General features: G+C 38.8%; 1 protein-coding gene across 2 annotated transcripts in view; it reads right to left on the minus strand.

The window, feature by feature from the left end:
• Nucleotides 1-1,404, minus strand: part of glceb (glucuronic acid epimerase b) — a 50,133-nt gene extending 48,729 nt beyond the window's left edge. The window contains exon 1 of one of the 2 annotated variants that reach the window (XM_046393203.1): nucleotides 1,201-1,404. The gene's annotated coding sequence lies outside the window, so the exon portion shown is untranslated. Of the gene's footprint in view, nucleotides 1-1,185 lie in introns of both variants that reach the window. The other variant, XM_046393211.1, reaches the window with a different exon arrangement.
• Nucleotides 1,405-6,000: the final 4,596 nt, after the last annotated feature.

Raw genomic sequence — 6,000 nt, forward strand, 5'->3', positions numbered from 1 at the left:
TTATTTTTTTCCACTTTCAATTAATGCCATCTACCATACACCTCTCTGCACAGTTTAATTGCCTCCAATTTCACACATTGTAACCAAAATCTCGCACTTTAATTACTGCATCGCCCCTTCATTTATTGCTTCATTTTTCAAAACATTTAACCGTGTCTCTCAAGCATCATAGACCCCCCCCCAAAAAAAAAAAAAATTCTAGAAACATCTATACAGTTCGGTCTGGTCTTCTTTGATGGACATTCAGGAGAATGAGGACATAGAGATAACTGTCAATATCCTGACAACAGCCTAATGACAACCACAGCAGATCTTTAATAACGCACATTGTTAACAGCTGTGTCACCACCAAAGCATAAAGGTCAAGATGTGCGTTTAATCTTAGTGTTGACCACAAATAGTGTCATCTCCAACTGTTGTACGGCAAGAGGCACTATTGCACCAAAGTGGTATTTCCCCTTCAGTCTTTAATAACAGGACAGCTGCAGAAATGTGTGGCCCGTGTGAAAATAAAAACTCTTAGACGATGGAGAAGTTAGTGCCCGTCAGAAAGAGACACTATCCGTCAGGTACCGATGAGTCGCAGAGTAAACTAGCAATAAAAAGTAGCTATTTTGTTGCAACGGCTTGCAGGTAAAAACATACGCTCGAAACGTGCAGAAGAGCTCGAAACCGACAGCAAAAATGTTAAAAAAAAAAAAAAGATGTTAGCTAAAAGGTGGCACAAGTTAAGTTTGTCAGTTTCTGGTTCATTCACGAAACAGCTGCCGTCATGGGTTCCTCGCGCAGCCACCTCATCACAACCTCCCCAACAGGACAATAATGTAAAAGGTTATATTTTGTGTGTTGAGTTGGCAAGCGACCTAGCCAGTTAGCTAGTGAGTCAGCCAACAGCTACTTTATACTAAGCAGATGTATCGTTAGCATACAAGCTAACGGGGATATACATTCCAGAGACAGTCTTTGAAGTTCCTACAATCCCCCTCTGGTTCTGTTGACAAATATCGATAAGCTTAAGGTTCGATTAAAAAATTAGCGGCAATGTGTTTCACGTGAGTAAAATGTGGGCGAAGAGGACAGAAAGATTGGTGGGCTTTAAATGTTGTTTTGCTTGATTTGAAACTGTGAAAATATCAGCTAGCACCGCATATGAGTGTCTGGACAGAGGCAGCCAACAAGACGTACCGTTAGCAAGCTTACCTGCAGGACTAAAGCTGTCGTGCAGAGCCGGAGTTTGTTCAGGGACGCCGGTAGGAGGTGTTTTCGATTGGTCGCTAAGTTAAAAGAGTCCTGTTTTCCGTCAGAGTGAATTACCGTTCAACCAAAGAGACTGTCTGACTGTGCTGCCACCCAGCCACAACAGCAACTGAATGCACTTTAGGATCTGCTTCTGACTGGGAAGGATTTTCCGTATCGCGAGATGGGACGAGAGCTCAGAGATATCTAGGAACCAATCAAATTAGCCGACTGGAGCCTAGCATTTGTGATCTCTGCGTGCCTTGTGGAAAAGGCTGAGGAGAGTCAATGTGCATTATACAAAAACAAAAAAAAGTCACACAATCACACTGTGTGAAATCTGGTTTACAAAATAAAATGAAAAGTAAAAAACATACTGTATCCTTTGTGTAAAATCATACTAACCTGGCAAGGCATTTTCAGACAAACAATAAGTAGAGGAAAAGATACCATATCAATTCAAATAATTTCATCCTGGAATAATGTAATAAAAACAAAACAGCATACAAAATAGAGCATGTGATTAGGAACATAATTGCAGTAAGAAATTAATTAAAAGCATATATGCATTGCAAGATGGTTGAGTTTCAGGGTATGTTGCACCTTATTCCATTATGATGGAGCAGCATATCTGAAATCAGACTTATTTCATGTACTAAAAATTCCTTTAATCTCATAGAAAAGTATTAAAGGATGTTTCCAAAACGAAAATGACAAATCTACCGTTGGTAATAAATCAGCGTTGTTCCTGACATCATGCTGCATAACTTTAAATCCTGCAGTGGGAAGAGATACTGTATACTGATACTGATACTTTCTTCTTTTGAAAATAAACATTGCCACTAAAGTAGTGGCAGCATTCGGTAGACTGATCAAGGCTTCTTCCTGTAACCCTCATAATGATGATTCTTGTATTGCAACATACAGTATTTCATCACAGTCCCTCCTATTCATCCCTTTTATTTATTATCCTTCATTTGGTGACAAGTTTCTGTGTGAAGTTTCTATTCATCCCTTTTATTTATTATCCTTCATTTGGTGACAAGTTTCTGTGTGAAGTTTCTATGTTTTCCGTGTGTTTGTTCGGATTTTCTGACTGTTTTGTTTTCTCCTTTCACAGACTGCAGCTTGCTTGGCTTTTGTTTATATTTGTTGTCCTTGTGCCAACTGTGTCTCTATGTATATTTTCCCGTACATTTGCTCATGCATTGTGTGTATGAACTCTAAGACCCAATGGAAACTGATAATTTGTTGTAAATGTGGAGTGAGTCCTATGGCAGACTGGTGACCAGGACAGAATCACCTTTGCTTTCTTTTCAGTGTTTTTCACCCCTTCATGCAACCCTGAAAAAGAATAGCTGAAATAAATGTATCTGTCCCACATTATTGAGAAAGATCAAGGATGACTGTGCTGAAGTATTTTTGAAGGGAATGAGGAACCACTGTTGAAACGTGTTACATAAAGTGCAATTTTAGGCTTTTCTTTGAGCTCAAATGTATTTTGCATGAGGCTGCATGAGGATATTTTAGCAAAGACTTAAATAAATGGGACATTCCCCCTTCTTCAGTACACATGCTAATGCCAAATCTTATGAAATACACCATGAGAAAGAATAAAGGAAGATGATATCATCACAGGCAAAAAGACCTCGGGGTATAGCACATGCATGATGCAAGACAGTAACATCTTTCCTTTGAAAAAACAAAAAAACTGTGCTCTCACGCTTACACTGTGAGTTTACTGCCAGTAATGCTGTCATGGAAGCTATATACATCCTACTCAAGGATGCTCATTAAAACCAGTAAGTATAGATTCACCACAGCCCACTGGTGTTCTTATGGGAATAGTTTACCGTGAAAGTTGCAAACTTTTCTTTTATTTGTGTTCTGCATAAACTGGAATATAAATAACCGATACCAGTCAAACTATAACAAAGTTATCAGGACCTAATGTCACATTAACATGTCATTAGGTGTTAGTGCAATCATATTTTGTGCAGACATGCATGATTCCACAGGACGAATGACTGTTGTGATTCCCCAACCTTTCCTCTAGTGCTACCAGAAGGTCAAAGTTTTGACCTACTCAGTGAAATATCTATTTCCCTGCAATGCTTAGGTTGTTGGTGTGTGTCAAAGAGCATCCACATGATTGCCAGAATCCAAGGTTTCGCTGCAGCACATTGCAAAGTAAACACATGATTAATTGTATTCCCTTCACCTGTCAGTGGTTTAATGTTGTGGCTGATCGGTGTATGTCAAAAAAGGAGAAGCAAATTATCACATTCTGTTTTATTTATATTTTACACAGCCTCTCAACCTTTCTGCACTTCTGGACACTTTCAGCTGTAGCTGAAAGTGTCCAAGTTAACAGAGAAGCTCGCACTGGTGTAGACTTTTTATTTTGGGCTTTAAAGTCAGATCCCAAAAAATTATCAGGAAGATTGGAATAATATTATGCTCACTGAGATGCTTGGGTATTTCCACTAGCAGAAATGTTCAGAGAGCTGGATTTCCAGTATTTTCTGCACTTGTATAGTCTTACAATATTGCTGTATTAGAAAAACACAGAAGCCCTGGTGATGTTTTTTTTTTTTTTTTTTTCTTAAAGTATTATGTTATTTGGAGCTTTTCAGCTTTTCAGTGTGAAGTATTGTACTCTGATTATGTGCAGCTGGCCAAGGAACTTTATATTAGTTGTGAGATCGTTTTTCTGTTTTTACAGTATACTGGAATTACCTCACAGGGGCAACAAAGCAAAGCCACTCGACTATCATTACTATATTATATTTCTGAATCAATAAAGGACGAATTCACAGGATATTTGATTGTGACAGGATAGATTTCATGAGCCACAGTAGATGCTTTTATACTGTGCATTTACAGGAGAAATGTCCAAAATGAGACAAATCCAAAGAGAAACATAGCGTGATTGATTGTTACAAAATCTATAAAATAATTTCAACTGTTAACAGGTGTGAAGGTAATCGGACTGAAGACAAACTGAAACACTGAAACATAAAGAATATGTAGCTTCATACCTAATTTCTCAAACCCACACACCTGCAGCATGCAAATCCAGTCATTTCCTTTGTGCAGAGTAATATTCTACACTGTCACCGTTGAATATGTACGGCTAGCAAAAGCACAGACTCAAGAATTCAAATTTGGGATTGAATAGAGGCAATTCAGGGCAGATAATTTTCCCTTTTCATTTCCGCTACTGTAGAATACACAAGGAGGAATGAAATGTGATTCTCTGTTGGTGAAGACTCTACGAGGGTTCTTCAATCAACAGAGAATATTTCAGAACTTAATCACATTTGTGGTTGACAAGCAGTGGCAGTTGTCCCCGTCAAACCCCACTCGCTGAGCAACTGAGGAATTTTATGGAAATTAACAGGCTGTTTTTTTTTTTTAATTTCCATTCAAAGGCTGATTACACACATCACCACTGAAAAGATTTCCGAATGTTTCATGACTCGTAAGTCTATCTCACCAGCAGGTTCAAAATGTGGACTCACTGAAACTATTCAGACAGAACTTCAAACACTGGTCCTACTTTTAATACCTGTCAGAAATCATTTCAGAGTGACATAACAGGGATGAGCAGGCTTATTGCTCTGTCTTAAAAATCAAATTCTCTGCTTAAAAATGTGGCACAAACTGTCAAATGAAGTTTTCTCAAAAGCGTCCAACAGCAGAGGATTGGCAAAAGGAAACATGAGTAGAAAATAGAAAAATCATTTAAAACAAGCTACCAGATATAGTAAAATGTTAAATGTAATATGTGAGTGCGGATGTACATGTTTCCCCTGCAGCCAGAGGGATAGCTGGGAGGATCTCCAAGGCCATAGCCCTCTCTCTGGGTCTCTGTAGTAAGAGCCAACTCCAAACTGACTGACTAACTGACTGAGATAAGGCGCTTAAAATCCCTACCGTTCATTTTATCTACGGCTATTGGTATTCTAAGTCTGTTTCTCATTTCAACTTTTGGAAAAGGAGAGCAGGTGCACCACTTTAATGTGCTGCTAGCATTATCTGATATAAACCTCAGGCAAAAGAAAGAGAGATGAACTGACTGGCAGGTCTATGTGGACAGAGATAGAGAGACAGGGGGAAAGGGTTGGAGGTCTCGTTGTAGATGGAGACGTTCAAAATAAAATCCCGTCTCTTATATCAACGCGACGACAGCGCAGTGATCTGTGTGCTTAATATTGAGGATGCGTATGCAACATAATATTTTGCACCACTCCGAGCTTTGCTGAGTGTAACATAATGAAGAACACTAATGAAGAGTGGTTTCACTGTCTCATAAAATACACAACAACCCACAGAGGCCATTCAGATTCATAATATTTTGTTAGTGAGATTGCTAATTTGCATTCTTAGTCCTTGAGAACGATAAAGTTGTGTTGCTAATGGAAGAAGGAGAGCATGGGGAAATAATCAAATGCTAATTTTTACACAAGGCAGGCTGGGACATAACTGATACAGGCCTGGATGTAGTTGGCTAAATTTTTTTCGTCCCCACCAAGCTGTCCTGTTCTACAGTATCTCTCAGTGATGCAATGAAACATATTTACCGTAGTTACTGTTGGAAAAGTGAGTCTGTCTAACTATATTTTCTATGCTAAATGTAATTAAAGTTGTCATTATGCCAGCGAACAAGGACGGTTTTGCAGGTAAGGAAACTGACAGTATTAACATGTCATCGTTGCCTCTCAAACAAAAACGTTATGTAAAGTAAGCACAGTAGACTTG

This window comes from Scatophagus argus, chromosome 1 (genome assembly GCF_020382885.2).
Source record: "Scatophagus argus isolate fScaArg1 chromosome 1, fScaArg1.pri, whole genome shotgun sequence".
Classification (NCBI taxonomy): Eukaryota; Metazoa; Chordata; class Actinopteri; family Scatophagidae; genus Scatophagus; species Scatophagus argus.